The sequence below is a fragment of the Macrotis lagotis genome, chromosome 6 (genome assembly GCF_037893015.1).
Source record: "Macrotis lagotis isolate mMagLag1 chromosome 6, bilby.v1.9.chrom.fasta, whole genome shotgun sequence".
Lineage (NCBI taxonomy): Eukaryota > Metazoa > Chordata > Mammalia > Peramelemorphia > Peramelidae > Macrotis > Macrotis lagotis.
This window is the reverse complement of record NC_133663.1, coordinates 46,968,851-46,986,656: the sequence shown is the minus strand read 5'-3', so window position 1 is coordinate 46,986,656 and position 17,806 is coordinate 46,968,851. Positions and strand designations below refer to the sequence as shown.

At 35.8% G+C, this 17,806-nt stretch overlaps 1 pseudogene; it reads right to left on the bottom strand.

The window, feature by feature from the left end:
* LOC141492114 (ceruloplasmin-like) overlaps nt 1-17,806 on the bottom strand; it is a 44,354-nt pseudogene that overhangs the window by 8,702 nt on the left and 17,846 nt on the right.

The window sequence follows — 17,806 nt, the reverse complement described above, 5'->3', positions numbered from 1 at the left end:
TCTCAGAAAAAGAAATTCAAAAAGCCATCAATGAATTCCCTAACAAAAAATGTCCAGGGCTTGATGGATTCACAAGTGAATTATATCCAGCATTTAGGGAACAACTGGTTCCAATTCTATATAAACTCTATGGAAAAATAGAGAAAGATGGAACTCTGCCTAATTCTTTCTAAGACACCAATATAGTGCTGATACCTAAAGCAGGAGGAGTTAGAACAGAGAAAGAAAATTATAGACCCATCTCCCTGATGAATATAGATGCAAAAATCTTAAATAAAATCTTATCAAAATGATTACAAGTTATCACTAGGATAATATATTATGACCAAGTATAAGGAATGCAGGGTTGGTTCAATATTAGGAAAACTGTTAGTATAATTAATTATATCAACAGCAAACCTATCAGAAATCATATGATTATATCAATAGATGCTGAAAAAGCTTTTGACAAAATGCAGCACCCATTCCTACTAAAACACTAGAGAGTGTAGGAATGAATGACCTGTTCCTTAGAATAATAAATAGTATCTATCTGAAACCATCACCAAAGAATATATTCAATGGGGAGAGGCTAGAGACATTCCCAATAAGATCAGGGGTGAAGCAAGGATGCCTATTGTCACCACTACTATTCAATATTGTTTTAGCAATGTTAGCTTCAGCTATAAGAAATTGAAGGAATTAGAATTGGGAAGGAAGAGACAAAATTCTCACTCTTTGCAGATGACATGATGGTATACCTAGAGAATCCCAAGAAATCATCCAAACATCTACTGGAAACAATTAACAATTTTAGCAAAGTTGCAGGATATAAAATAAACCATTATAAATCCTCAACTTTTCTATATATGACTAGCAAGATATAGCAGAAAGAGCTAGAAAGAGAAATCCCATTCAAAGACAATATAAAATACTTGAGAGTCTACCTGCCAAGCAGACTCAGAAACTTTTTGAAAACAATTACAAAACACTTCTCATACAAATAAAATCAGATTTAAATAACTGGGAAAACACCAACTGCTCATGGATAGGTAGAGCTAATATAATAAAAATGACAATTCTGCCAAAACTAAACTACCTGTTTAGTGCCCTACCAATCAAAATTCCCCAAAATTACTTTAATGAGTTAAAAAAAGTGGTAAATAAATTCATATGGAGAATTTCCAGGGATTCAATGAAAAAAGTACAAAAGAAGGTTTGAACTCAGGTTCTCCTGACTCCAGAGCCAGTGCTCTATCCACTGTTCCATCTAGCTGCCCCTACTCTATCATCTCTTGAGAAGATCTTGTTCATCCCAAAGTGAATTTCCTTCTTCCAGTTTCCTATTCAGAAAATTATTTTGCAAATTATTTTGTCAAACTTGATTACCCATGAATAGGAGATGCATACATAGTTTCCATATTGTCTGCCTGACTTTAAATCTGAGCAGTCTAGAAAAATAGTATCTGCTTGAACTCTCTTATATAAACAGGAACTATAAAGGAAACAGATTGGCTCCAAAAGTCAAGACTATAAATATTAGTCATGGGTTTATGGTTATGGTTTACTTAGTGATATATTATTGTATGTTTAAAAATTACTAACATGCGGTAGATTCAGGTACTGGATTCAAATATTTTTCTGCTTATTTACCACTGTTATTTTGAGCAATTCACTTGAATATCTCCGTGAGAGTCTTGGACTTCTCTAATCTGATCTTCTTTAAATTGGAATTAATACTTCTGATCTATATATTTCTGATCAGAAATTAGTTTCTTAATCTTTAACTAATCGTTATAAAATGTATGTAAGGCTTGTGTCCTACAATGATGACTTGGCCTGTGTCAATGATATCTGGTCATCTCAATGTTAGCACCATACATTCCTTACCTGCGCAAAAAAATCTCAAGATAAGAGACATCTTGGATGAGCAGAGAGAAAATCCATTTGTTATTTGTAAACATTTACTCTTGGAATTTTAAGTAAATATTACAAAATTTGAGAGAATCATATTGTAAAACCATGCCATCTATGTGAAATCTCATTGGCTTCTTAACTCAGTTTTTATGATTCTTTGTCCTTTCTGTATAAAATTCCCCAAGAATTTTGTATCAGTGTTGGTATTTGTAAGGATACCATCCACCCATGGGTATTGGTAAGATTATAGAGAATTAAACTTCATTTATAAAACTAACTGTTTTTCATTTTTCTTTAGCTTAGGAAAATTATGGTTAACAGACTATACATCTTTTAACACTTCTCTTCCAGTTCTATATCTATTTGAACAATGACTAAAATTAAAGGTCCTGATAATAGGAAAAGAAGAACTACTTTAGATTTCATAAAAGAAAAATAAAAAGCAATGTTTCTATCTTTCCAAGACAGTAACTTTAATAGAATACAGTCTCTGATCTCTCAACAAATGATGTTCCTTTTTACCTTCTGCAGCTATATTAAATTGCCATGGTCACAATAGCATTCATCACCTTTAACAGCCCTTACCTTCTCTTTCTAAAACAGTGTAAGTGCTTTCCATTCTGCTATTAAGGTGAGTACTAACATGACAGTGGAATAACCAAATCCCGGCATCTTTTGGATACATTTGCAGTTTTGAATGTTCCAGGAACAAGATTATAAACATCTGAGTGATAATATCCAGACCTCTGAATGAGAAAGATGAAATAATATCAGTGTATTTCATCAAAGTAATTCAGGTAGTTGCCTAATTTGTAACCTGTTACCCTTTAACTGAGCCTCTTGAATTCAGGATTCAACTAAGGTCCATGTGGCCCTTGGATTTTGTAGGCACTTTGGAAGGTAAATTTTAAAAGGGTATCAGATTTTGTGAGGAACTGAAATCTTGAACAATTCATTTCTTTCATTTTATAGGAAAGATTGACAGCAATTTGACTCTTGAGTATATATTAATTTTCAAGGTCCTGATCAATCTGACCCTATTTTGTGATCACTTCTACTCCTCAATAGAAATGAGAATCCCATCAGACCACTAATTTCTCCTTCCTTGGAATGTGGCATACCTAAAGGTTTCCTTTTCTATCTCTGATCATATTCCAAGGAATTGGAATTTCCTTATCATGCTTTCTGTCTCCCCACCCTCATAGAAATTCTACCCATTTTCAAGGTTCAGCTCATCTCCCTCCTCTCAAAGGTCTACTCTATTCCTCAACAATCTGCCTCTCCTCTGAATTCCTATCATAATATCTATTATACAATTAATTTTGTTCCATCTACTATTGACTGATAATTGTCTCATGCATAATAAATCTTTTCTCTTCCACTAGATTGTTAGTATCTTGAATATCCCATGTCTTTTATTACACTAGGTTGTCTCCTCCCTCATTTGCTTTTGACTTACTATATTTCATTCAGGAACTAGCATTGTTTAGCAAATAGTAAGTACTTAATAAACAGTTAATTGTTAACTAACAGATAAAGGAGGACTTGGGTTCAAATTGTACTTTTGAAACTTATTACTCAAATAAATGACTGTAGGCTAATCATTTAAGTTCCTTGAGTTCCAGTTTTCTAATCAGTAAAATGAGGGTTCTTGATTTGTTGGCATATACCTGTAATCCCTGCTAGTGGGAAGGTTGAGATAACTGGTGGGTCACTTAAGCTCTGGAGCTCTGAGTTGCAATAGATTTGCAAGTCAACTGGTTATATACGGCAAGAGTATCACCAATATGTGAATAACTTGGAGCCAGAGGACACAGGAAAGGGCTGAATCAGTCCAGTTAGAAATGGAGCAAAGTTTCTGTAACAATCATGGTTCAAGGGACTGTGAATGTCACTGTTCTTCCAGTCTGGGATAGATTGGAGGACACTACCTCTAATTAATTAAGAAAAATCAAATAACTAACAAATAAAATGAGAGACATTGGATTTTGAGGTCCATTCCAGCTTTAGAGTTTTGATTCCATGTATCATTTCACAATTCCACACAAGTGCATTAGTGAAGTCACAAAGCATCAGGAAAAAAAAATGAATCTGTGACAAACCAAGTGTGTACCTTATATTTGAAGCTGTGGCCATGAAAGTGAACAGTATGAATATCCGAATTATTCCCCAAGGTAATCAGATGCCAGTTCACTGTGTCTCCAACATGCATCATCAGACCTTGAGTGTTTCCATAGAGTCTTCCATTAATTGCTGAGAGACAAAAAGCAACATCAGATAGCTTTTAAAAACAAAGATTTGAAATGATTGGACATTTTCTAAGTACAGCAAATGATTCAGAGATAGTAAAGATTTTAATGCTCAATAACTAATCCTTCTAAAATAATGAATTCATTCATTCATTATAAAACACCTCTACTAGTGGACTCTTCATTACTGAGGAAAGTAAAACAAAAGCTGTGAAAACTTGATCTTTCATAAAAAAAGAAAGAACCCTCATCTATACTCTCTATTTATTAGGAAGGGTGCTAAGATAAAAATGTGTAAGATTTCAATAGCTAAGTAACTCCTAGTAGGGGAATTTTCTCCAGTGATACAGATCACAATCTAATGACATATAATACACATGTAAATGTGTATAGAAAATATACATATATGCACACATGTTTATATATGTATATGTGTGTGGTAGATGTAGCCTACCCATATCTATCCACATACCTTTAAATATAAGGCAATTTCAAAATAGAAAGAAGAATATTAGCAACTGGAAGGGGTCACAGGGATGGTCAGAAAAAGAACAATCATAGAGTTCAAGGATGGCAGCATGAAGAAGGTGGCACTATGACTAAGCTCCAAGGAGAGTAAGGAATGTTAAGAGACAGAAGTTTGGCTAGAGAGCATCCCAGGCATGGAACTGAGCTAGTTCAAAGGTACAGGGGTAGGATAGGGAAAGTCATATGAGAGGAAAAGCAAACAGGACAGTTTGGTGGTAACATGGAATCTATGAGGAGTTATGTGAAATCAGTTAGAGGAAATAGGTAAAAATCAGATTATGAAAGATTTAAAATACGAAACACAGGAAATTATAATTTATTCTATTTATTATTATCTACTTACTTTATCATCTTTCTATCTCAAGTTTTCTTCATCTACCTATTTTTCAATGTCTGCCTACCTATTTTTTCTCTCTGACAATCTCTAACCATCTGTGACAGTCAGTCCATCCATCTATCTATCTTTCTACCTACTTACTCATCTTTCTTTTTCTTTTTCTTTCTCTCTTCTTTCTCTCTTTATCTATTTTTCTAGCTCTGTCTCTCTCTCTCTCTCTCTATGTCTCTGTCTCTGTCTCTCTGTCTCTCTCTGTCTCTGTCTCTCTCCCCCTACCTGTCTGTGTGTCTATCTCTATGAGATGCAAGGTGATCTGGGAGATAAAGTACTGACCTTGGGGTCAGGGACACCCTTGGTCCAAGACTTGTCTGATCTACACTGCAACAGAACCATGGACCTCTCAATTTCTTCAAGCAACATTCTAAGATGAAACATTCTGGAAGAGATGCCAACTTGTATCACTGAAGGGAGTTTTGTCTGTGTGCATGTCAGCTTTTATGTGTATGCTGTATTGACATACTCAACAAGGAACTAGTGAAGTATTTTGCATACATGACTGAATTTCTCCATGTAGGCAAATATATGTAAATTTAATTTTCTATATTTATGTACACATGCATGCATATGTATATACAAATATAAAAATTTTCAGCAATTTCAAAATTAAATTAGAAGACAAATAAAATGGAAATTGAATATGTGTTTAGTTCAATTTTAAATTTATAATCTTAATTTAAAATAAGTTCAACATTGTAACTGGTTAATATTTCCTCATTTCTATTTGGATTATTCCACCCAGAGAACCCAGAATATTTCCTGCTGAAAGGAGTTAGGTGATCTATTAAGTTGAATGAATATACAAGGAAAAAATGAGGTTCTGTATTTGTCATTATATTTCTATAGAAAGATCTCATTTTCTTTGGTTCTGGATCCTCAGTCTCTTTTTGAAAAACAAACTGAGATGGGGTGGCTAGGTGGCACAGTGGATAAAGCACCAGCCCTGGAGTCAGGAGTACCTGGGTTCAAATCTGGTCTCAGACACTTAATAATTACCTAGCTGTGTGGCCTTGGGCAACCAACAAAAGCCACAACAACAAACTGAGAGTTGACTATTGTTGACTATATCAGCTGTGAGGTATTGATATTACCATGCATTTGGTTGCTTTGGATAAATTCTGTATCATCTTTGTTTATTTTCTCTGGATGTGCAGAAGACTTTTTGATATTTTCATCAAAGTACCAGGATAGTTTCTCATCAAAAGTAAAAAACAAAGCAAATAGATTGAGAACAGGACCCCCAATAGGGTTCTTGGGGACATTTTGGAGACAGATTAGCAAAGGTCCAATTAATCCACTGTGGATATCCTGGGAACACAAATCAGATCAAGACCCTGAGTTATAGGCTATGAATGCAACTAACTGTGATTCTAAAAATGACCCAACATCTAGAAGGCAGCTAGGTGGTGCAATGGATAAAAAGTTCTCAGGTCTGAGATCTGAGTTCAACCTTCTCTCTCCCTCATTCTTTCCCTAATCCCCAGGACCATCTGTATGACTTTGAAAAAGCTGTTTAACCACTGACTGCCTCAATTTACTCTTTTATAATAGCCTCTTGTTGGGGGGGGGGGCACGGTGTCAGCACATGCTTGCTGTTGTGCATCCTTCATTTTCAAAGAGGACCATGATATCAGGGAGGTGATGCCATGACAAGCAAGTGAATTAGAAATAAATAAGGGAGTGCTGTGCATAGTCATCAGTCTCACATTCTCCTCCAGAGTCATTTGAGTCCAGTGGCCAGACATATATCAGGACAACTGGAGATGGTCCTAGATACAGTGGGAGACCTCAGTCTTTTTGAACTTTAACGGGATCTATATATCTTTATTCTGGTCTTTCCCAGTGAGCTTCATAACAGCTGGAATTGTTTTATTTTTGCTTTTATATCTCTGGTACTAAGTAAAATGTCTATAACATATTGGACATTTAAAGATTTAATTTAGAGCATATCATTTTGTTTGGATTAGACTAGATAAGGAAGCAGCTAGGTGGCTTAGTGGATAGCATATAGAATTGGAAGATCAAATCAGACACTTACTATGTGACCCTGGGCAAGTTTGCCTTAGCCCACTGGAAAAGGAAATGGCCATCCCCTTGAATATCTTTACCAAGAAAAGTATTTAATAAATGCTTATTTCCTCCTTCCAATGACATCAAAAGAAATCTAACTGCATCTAGTTGAGCAATAATGTCACTGTATTTAACTTTTGCAATTCTCTAACTGAAGGAGAGCAGCGAAATGTGAAAACATCTTTGTGAAATTGAAGAGAGAAATCTTTCTCATTAGGTGTATTCTTTAATTCTAACTCTGAGATTTTGAATTAATTCATTCTTCAATTAATCAGCAGGCATATATTGAGTCTAATGGACAGCTGCTTGGGATAAAAAATATCGAACAGTTCCTATCCCCAGGGCGTTTTTTTTTTATGGGTTCTTGCCCAAGAGGCCCATTAGGGCTTTTATCCAAAAATATATTCATCACACTGAAACACACAATTACATAAAAACTTAAAGCTTAGGTCATTTAATCACTTAAAATGGACAAAATGCTCAAATGAAAATTTTCATGAAAATAACATCATTCATTCATTTATATGGAGAATAAACAGACTATCTTAAAGAGTGGTTATTTCCACTCCTATAGAAACACAAGCCTTTTTTGGCACTATTCTCCAAATAGCACCAAATAGCACATTACCATGCGAGAACTATTTGTTTCAGTAGGAAGTTTACACAGAATTGGACTCCCCCCCCCCCCACCTTTTTTTGAAACTAGCTCTCCCTGAACCAACCAGGTTGAGTGTTCAGTGGTGATTAAGGACCTGGTTCCATTGTTGATCAGTATGGAAGCTTTGACCTGTTCCATTTCCAGTTGAGCTGGTTTGCCTCTCCTTCTGGAGGCTCCTCGATCTGAAGGGGTCACCTTACTAATATGAGTGGTAAATGTGCAACCCGATGGACCCTACTGCATCTGGGAATTCCTGAACTAAAGGCTAGTCTCTGCCTTTTCAATAACTGAAATGACAGGCATGGGCCACCACAACTGACTTCAATTTTTTTTAAAAGATTCAACACACTTTCCTTATATTAGTTATGTCTATATCAAAAAAATTATGAAAGCAATAATGTAAAGGACAGCTTACCTTAACTTGATTCACAGTTGAATAGTAAACCCAGGGAATGCAAACAGAATCATTTTTGGTAGGTCCAGATCTTTCAGGGATTTTCCATGTATATTGTCTTATCTCTCCTGTTGAGGCAAATATACTTAATTCATTTCAATCCAACAACTATTTACTGCATTCTTATAATATATTTAATTTCCTGGAATATATTCTTACTTATCTGTACCTTGTACAATTCTTTTTTTCCTTCAAACCACAGCTTAATCATCAACTTCTATATGAATCCTTTCCTGATCCCTCCAACTACTACTACTACTACTACTACTACTACTACTACTACTACTACTACTACTACTCTCCCTCCCAAACTACCTTGTAGTTAATTATTTTGTATTTATCTTCTTCCTCATCTACCATTCACTTTTCAACATCTTGCAAGCTGACTTATACTAATAAAGAAATCTCTTTGCAAATCTAATTATAGGGAGATGCAAATGGCTAAAACGTTTTTAAAAATCACCATCCAAACATAACTTCTAATCTTTGCTGCCCCCATTTCCTTGTCCTAGGCAACTTCTTTCGCCTAAACATTTACCTGGTTTTGTTGGAGTAATGTTGGAATAATCTGTTTTCACTCCATGAGCATGTATAGAGTAAGGCCTGCTAGCCTTGTTTTTAAAGATAATTTTAATTATATCTCCCACATTTGCCTGAATTTTCGGACCTAGAGGAAGTTGGCAGAGAGATACATTGGGGTTATTTCACTTAAAATATAAACATTAGGTCATCTGCCCTTCCAAACACAGACATAGTGATTTTCATCAAGTAGAACCTTTGGGTATCACTAGATTCCCCCGTCCCTCACAAAGCAATGTCCCCCAAAAAGTCTACTCAAGGACTAGAAGCAAATGTCCTGTTATTACTTTTCTTAAAATGCATCTCATTAAATGTTTTTGCTATGAACTAATTGTGTACACTATTTGATAAGCAAAAATCAAGGAAACTGGAGGAGCTCATGAAGTATGGTTTTTGTGCAAGTGCAGAACCACAAAATACTTTGAAGCTGGAATAACTTTATGAATTTTAAGTTATTTTGAGAGGTTAGTGCTTTGAGTTTCAGCTTCCTCACATAATATTAAAAAAAAAGGTTTTCTATGATGTTGGAAGATTTGGGGTGAGATGATTGGAGAGTTTGGATGGGAACTATAAGCCTACCAAAATGAATGTAGTGAACAGGCAGCTCATTGTTGGTTTATAAAGTATGTTTTTCAGCTGCTTTCAAGACTGTGGTGACCTAGATTCCAGACCACCATCTTAAGAACAATGACCTCTGTAAGAACCATTTAATATATCAGATTAGAGCATTCCTGAGAGTTAAAAACCGAGCCAGCTCTTTCCTCTTTTCTTTCCTAATGAACCACACAAGAATCTATGTCAAGGAGCCAAAGGATATGGAAAAAGAGGAATATTTTTTCTCAGCCCTTCCCTTCTGTCAAAAATGTGATAAGCTGCACAATTATGGAAAAACAGAATTTCCATGATAGCACAAAGTGGTCTAGCAGGACAAATTGAAGAGATTACAAGTCAGGGGCTCTAACTCTGGGTCTTGGTCCTGAGATTTAGGGTTCTAGATTGAAAGAGAGAAGGAACCTTCTGGGATTACAAATTAGGAATTGACCTATGGAGGCAACAAGACTTGTCCTAGAACACTGATCAGAGGGGCCAGAATCATGACTTCTGATTCTCAAACAAATATTCTTATAAAACCAAGAGGAAATCAATAAACCTCTATGGGTTGCATTATTTTGATTTGTTTCTTAAGAGCAATATAAGAGAAATAGTTTGGTTTTGGCAGAGTAGCATAGTACTGGGTTTCTAAGAGAGTCATAAAGACTTTTTTTCAAATTAACCTCTGAAATTTATTAGTTGTAAATCTTAGTTTCTTCATCTTCAAAATGGCTATTACTCATAACACCTCCCTAATTGGATTGTCACAAGACTTTAATGAAGCAATGTCTCTCCAACGCATTGCAGACTTTAATGCACTATATTGTATTTTAATGAACAATCTCTCAGTTCCAGTTTTTTTAACCTGTAAAATTAAGGGCTTCATCTAAATGATACAAGTTCTAGATTCTGCAATTTCTGTTTTTAGTATCTTGAGATCAGGTCTTTGCAGCTTGATGTGAGGAGGACAATGATGGGTTGGCTTGGAACCACATAGAAAGCAAAGCTACATATCTCCAGGCAGTATTTTATCTTCAGAAGCTTGAGTAGTTAACCACAATGGAACTGAATGATAAAGCTATTTTCAGGGTCCATTCCATGGGGTTGCTGAACTGGGCACAATCTACAGTAAAACAGTGGACAATTCACTGGATAATGCTCATTCCTGTCTATCTAGATCAGTTTGAGGTTCTTCTGCAGTGGAACCACTTCTGGTACCAAAAAAGGAAAGAAAAATCTAATCCAGGTCATATAGAGCAACGAGCCAATCACATAGTTCAGTACCTAGGATATCCAGATGTTTGGTTTCTTCTGTTCCTGGTTTTGGAGTCTTGAAGGAGGCATCAGTGAACTCAGAGTAAACAACTTTCTTATATTTTGAACCAAGAGACTTATCAGGGTAAAAAATGAAAGAGTGGGATTTGATTCAAAATTAGATTCTGAATTCAAATCTTACACTCTCAGACTCCAAATTTAATACTGAAGTATATGGATATGGAACATATAGAAGTAGAGGGGGAGGGGGGGAGGAAGAGGAGGAGAATTAAAGGAACCCTGGAAAATTGTGCAGGTTCGTGCAAAATATTATACAAAGTAACCCAGAGAGGCAAAATATCATAACGAAAGGATAATCTTCTAAGCCATCATTTGTGTTCTTTTGATATTATTCACTGTAAAAGCATCTCTTCCCAGTCACTACCTGTTTGACTTTGACCAAGTCACTGAATCTTTCAGGGTCCCATTTCCCACTTCTGTAAAATGAAGGATTTAGATCATGAGAGAGTTGCTAAAGTTTCTTCCATTTTTCAAATCTAGATGACCTTGCTCTTTTTTCTTCTTTTTTTGGCACCACTGGAGCCTCCTGAAAATAATTGTGCACCTCGGATAGCTATGTTTGCCTTCCCTTGCTTCCTATTTGCTCTAATTGTGCAAGAGAGCATTATGCCCTCCAAATTAAAATTCCCTTTTTTGTCTCCTTAAACTTTTGTAAGAACTCTGGGTCCTTTACAAAGAGAACCTTCTATTGAATACATGATAATAATTTCAGAGTATAAGATTAAATATTCACCTGGAGTATCTGCTATCATAAAAAGAGCCCAGGAGGTTTGTGGGAACACATTTATAGTGTCTCCCCTCTGTCCTAAAGAGACAAAAGTGTGTTCTGAAATAAAAATGCCATGAATACTTTCTTCTGATCCCACACTGAAGACATGACAAAAAATCCTGTCACCTAGGCACATGTCAAGTCCTGGTAGGTTTCCATACATGTATCCATTTATGGCTGGAAGAGTTAAAGGAAAAAAAAAAGATGTTAATTATCATTCTTTTTATTAGTACTTCAGAATATCAAAGAAGCACGATTTCTTTGGGAATAGGTCCTCTCTCCATCAGCACATATCACTTTCCCCCTACAACCCAGTAGCAATCTTATGACAGTCACCATGGTTGACAATTTTATCCTATCATCTTGGGGTTCTAGTGTATGTTGTGACTGAACAAACTTGATTCGACTTCACAGTTTTAGAACCTAAAAGAATCTTACAGATGTTCTAGTCTAGTCCCTATTCTCTTAGTTAATTGATGAGGAAAATATTAAGTGAAAGAAATAAGATTTCAATCCAGATTTTCTGTCTCCACAGCTAGCACTTTTCCCCCCTTATAATAGAAAAGTAACTAGATGGGTCTTAGAGGAACTGTATTGTAAATTAATTAAGATAACTTTTGAGCCCCTCAGGTTCATCTCTAATGAAGGGACCATAGTAATTTTTGACAAGAGATCATCTCTTCTGAGTATTTTCACTTGCAAATCTTAAATAATGAAAAAACCTTACTCTTTCTGTTGAGGGGCTGTTATGGCATGATACTTTTTTTTTACAAGGCAATGGGGTTAAGTGGCTTGCCCAAGGCCACAGAACTAGGCAATTATTAAATGTCTGAGGCCGGATTTGAACTCAGGTACTCCTAACTCCAGAGCTGCTGCTCTATCTACTGTGCCACCTAGTTGCCCCCGGCATGATACTTTTATATAACTTATCAGATCCTAATCAATTACATTTCTCCCTCCCTTTGGGGGCAGGTAAATTTATAGCAAAAATTGCTCATTTTTAATAAAGCAAGAAAAGTAGTATTTGTTGGGGATCACAGTTAGGAAAATCCAAAAGCAGAATTATCTACCATGAAACTTTGCCTCATAAGCTATTTGAAAAATTAAAAACAGGATAAGGTTTCTGATTTTTTTTCTTCTCTTTAAACCACCATTCTCTATTCCTTTTACCTGCTTTTTCATATTTTTAAAGTTTCATATGTATTGAAAATAATAGCATAGTTAGAGTAGTAAATAACCCAGAATTCAAGTCGCTAACTGACTTGAACTTTCACTACTTCAGTGTATCTGAAGCTTTCTAAAGTCTCAGAACTATAGGAAGTCAAAGGGAATCAGAAGATATCTAGTCCAGTCTTTCTGCTTCATGAGATGAATGAATAAACCAGAGATGGTCATCTATTCTCTTTATAAATTCTCCTGATAAATAATTCCTGTGCTTTTCTTTTCCTTGTGCTCAGAAACTCTGTTTATGAGTCAATGATTTCTTTTTTCCTTTTATTCATTTGAGCCAATTATTTCTTCAAAATTCTATTTAGTTGCATTTTTAATCTTTTTTAATCATCCTAATTGAAAGGATGAAAAATATGCATGCAATGCACCCAATATGACTCAAATAAGTACTACTATTGGAAAAATTATATCTAGATAAAATGGGATGAATGGGGGGAAATCATCATTCCCCTGCTTGAGAAACTTCAGTGACTTTCTTTTTTTCCTACATTTTCAAATGTTTGGTTGACATTTGAAGTCCTATATGATCCAGTTTTTTCTTTCCAGGTTTAATATATATTACCACACAATATTATATGGGCCAGAGAGGGGGGAGTGGATCCTCTTTACCTACTGTATATTTCAGTCAAATTGCCCTTCTTGTTCTTCCCTAAACTTGGAATGCCATCTCTTTCCTCTATCTCTTTGCCTATGTTGGCCCTTCACTCATGCCTAGCATACATTCCTTTCTCATTTCTGCCCCTTAGAATTCCCAGTTTCCTTTAAGGCTCAGATTAAGTGCCATCTCTCAAGAGAAGTTTTGCCCCCCCATCCATGTAGGCTTTCTCCATCTTCCTATAATCATCATGATAATGTATATATTTATAAATGTATGCACACACATATGTGTATATGCTTGTTTGCATGTTGTATATCTCAACAGAACATTAATTCCTTTTGTATAGATTCTGTTTCATCTTTGTTTGGGTATCCTTAGGGAGATGGTGTTGGCATAGTGGACAGAGGGCTGCCCCAGTCCCACCTTTGACACATACTCACTACAATACTATCAGCTTCCCAATTCTCTAACACAATACTGAGAAAACACTGATTTTCTTTGATCTGGAGGATGTCCTCACTTAGAATTTCTCCTTACCATTGAAATCCCAAGTCCATCCCTAACCCCAGTAACTAACTCACTCCATAAAAGGTGCTCATAAATGGTCACTGGATTTAATTGGATCATTAAAGTGTCTTCAGCCCAATCCCTGAAGACCTTGAAATGTAGATTGCAGGAAGAATGACATTTATTCACTACTATATTCAATTATCTGATAAAATAAAATTCCTTTACTGGACATGAAGTTAGATTTTTTGAATCCTGGCTCGTTCTTATTCACTTGACTGGGGTTTTCTGTAAATTTCCTAATATTTTCATCCAAGTACAGGCTTTTGTTCTCATCATATACTGTAGTCATTAGGAAGAATTCTCTGTCTACACCTTTCTGTGAATGAAAGAAGAAAAGTAAATATGAGACTAGGAGACTCTTTCCCATGTACACACTGGGTCTTCATGTGGATGGATCAAAGGGCTGAGTTAATTTTTTTAAATTGAAGATATTAGTTGAGTTTTACAGTTTTTCCCCCAAGCTTACTTTCCTCCCCCCACCAAGGAAAGCAATCTATCAGTTTTTAATTTGTTTCCATGTTGTACATTGATCCAAATTGAGTGTGATGAGAGAGAAATCATATCCTTAAGGAAGAGACAAGAAGTCTAAGAGGTAACAAGATCAGACAATAAGGTATCTGGTTTTTTTCTAAATTAAAGGGAATAGTCCTTGAACTTTGTTCAAACTCCACGGCTCTTTATCTGGATTCAGATGGCACTCTCCTTTGCAGACAGCCCAAAATTGTTCCTGATTGTTGCACTGATGGAATGAGCAAGTCCATCAAGGTTGATCATCACCTCATGTTGCTGTTAGGATAGACAGTGTTTTTCTGGTTCTGTTCATCTCACTCAGCATCAGTTCATGCAAATCCCCCCCAGGCTTCCCTGAATTCCCATCCCTCCTGGTTTCTAATAGAACAATAGTGTTCCATGACATACATATACCACAGTTTGCTAAGCCATTCCCCAATTGAAGGACATTTACTTGATTTCCAATTCTTTGCCACCACAAACAGGGCTGCTATGAATATTTTTGTACAATTTTGTAAAAACATTGTAAAAACATTACCCTTTTTCATCATCTCTTCAGGGTATAGACCCAGTAGTGGTATTGCTGGATCAAAGGGTATGCTCATTTTTGTTGACCTTTGGGTATAGTTCCAAATTTCTCTCCAGAAGGGTTGGACGAGTTCACAGCTCCACCAACAGTATAATAGTGTCCCAGATTTCCCACAACCCTTCCAACAATGATCATTATCCTTTCTGTTCATATTGGCCAGTCTGAGAGGTGTGAGGTGGTACCTCAGAGAAGCTTTAATTTGCATTTCTCTAATAATTGATGGTTTAGAGCAATTTTTCATATGGCTATGGATTGCTTTGATCTCCTCATCTGTAAATTGCCTTTGAATATACTTTGACCATTTGTCAATTGGGGAATAACTTGTTGTTTTAAAAATATGACTCAGTTCTCTGTATATTTTAGAAATGAGTCCTTTGTCAGAATCATTAGTTGTAAAGATTGTTTCCCAATTTACTACATTTCTTTTGATCTTGGTTACAGTGGTTTTATCTGTGCAAAAGCTTTTTAATTTAATATAATCAAAATCATCTAGTTGGTTTTTAGTAATGTTCTCCAGCTCTTCCTTTGTCATAAACTGCTCCCCTTTCCATAGATCTGACAGGTAGACTAGTCCTTGATCTTCTAATTTGCTTATAGGATTGTTTTGTATGTCTAAGTCCTGTAACCATTTGGATCTTATCTTGGTAAAGGGCATGAGGTGTTGGTCTAATCTAAGTTTCTTCCATACTAACTTCCAGTTTTCCCAGCAGTTTTTATCAAAGAGAGAGTTTTTATCCCAATAGCTGGACTCTATGGGTTTATCAAACAGCAGATTACTATAAACATCTCCTGCTTTTGTACCTAATCTATTCCACTGGTCCACCACTCTATTTCTTAGGGCTGAGTTAATTTTGAAAAAAAGGACTTTGAGATTTATAATAAATCTGGCTTCATGAATCCTCAGCTATAATGGGCATTACATTTAGAGTGAACAAAAATCTTAGAGTTAAATATTAAAAGAGAATTTATTATAGAATTAAGATCAGAAGGATGTCTATCTCCTTGAAGGAAATGATCCTTGATTTCTTTTTCATTTTAGATTTTTCAAGGCAGTGGGGTTAAGTGGCTTGCCCAAGGCCACACGGCTAGGTAATTATTAAATGTCTGAGGTCGGATTTGAACTCAGGTACTCCTGACTCCAAGGCCAATGCTCTATCCACTGTGCCACCTAGCCACCCCTTGATCCTTGATTTCTAAAGGTAAAGATTCTACTGGCTCTCTGGAGGGCTTTTTTCAGGATTTAATCACTATGAATGAACCTCATGGAGGCTCTAGTTCTATTTTAATTTACTGACTTAATTGGGAGTATATTTCTTCTCATTCTGACCATTGATGGAAATGGAGAACAAAAGGAACTCAAATGATCCATATAGGAAATTCCTAGGATCTGATTATCTTGCAACAAGCAAATAACTGTTCCATTATGATTAATAGGTAAATTTTAGGGAGTTGTCTGAAGGTTGTGAAGGTTAATAAAATCCAAAGAAGATAATCTGCAAATTGTCATTTGTATCACCCAATGAGAAAAAATATCCTATAAAGTTTCATTAATTCAAAATGTAACAGAACTAGAAAACAACCAAAATCCCACAGATTTCTCAGTGATGGCACTCTATCTGTTCAACTTCCTTCCCATAGTAGCTCCCATAGCACCACACACAAATGGGTCAAAAACATGTTTCCAGTGACGATAGTTATGCTTCTTATGAGAAAGATGTTCTTCGTTAGGAGATAATGTGACATGATGGCTAGAGTTCTGACTTTAGTCAGCAAAGTCTGGATTCAAATTCTGTTTTTCTTTTTACACGTACTAGCTATGTGACCTTGTGCAAGTCACTTAGTCTATGGTTGCCTCTGTAAAGTGTGGAAAATAACATCTTCCTCCTATTGTGAGGATTAGGTGAGATAATATTTATAAAGTGCTTACCGCAACATCTGGCGCACAATGCACATTAGATAAATGCTAGTTATTTTAAAAAATTATTCAGACCGTTTTTGCATACTTCTTTCTTGGCTCCATTCCTGAATCTCTGGTTAGATAGATGCATACACAGACAAACAGATAGTAGATGGATAGGTAGATATATGATAGATGATGGATAGATGGATGAGAAAGTAGATAGACAGACAGATAGATAGAGTGATAGATGGACAGATGATTAGGTAGTAGATAGAAAGCAAGAAAGCAGGGAAGAAAGAAAGGAAGGAAGGAAGGAAGAAAGAAAGAAAGAAAGAAAGAAAGAAAGAAAGAAAGAAAGAAAGAAAGAAAGAAAGAAAGAGGAAGAAAGAAAGGAAAGAAGGAAAGAAGAAAGAAACAAAGAAAGAAGGAGGGAGGAAAAGAAAGAAAGAAACAAAGAAGGAAGGAAGGAAGGAAGGAAAGGAAGGGAGGGAAGAGGGAAGGGGGTAGAAGAGGGAGGGAGGGAGAGAAGAAGGAAGGGGGAAAGAGGAAAGAAAGAAGGAGAAAGAGAGAGAGACAGAGACAGAGATAGAGAGACACATTTGCTCAAAGTCACACTGACATTTTGTATGAAAACTCAATTCTTCCAGATTCTCAGACCACCTGTCCATCCATTATATCATATTGCTCTTCTTTGTTGAAATCTAATATTTAAAATGTTTTACATGTTAACATTTAAACTTTAAATAAAATGTTTTGACCTTCAAATATTATAAGTGCTATGCTAAGCAATAATTTGAACATAGCCACATTTCGGAAAGGTCACGAGCTCTGTGACACTAGACAAAGCTCCTTTGATCAGACCCTAAATCAGATAGTATAAACACAT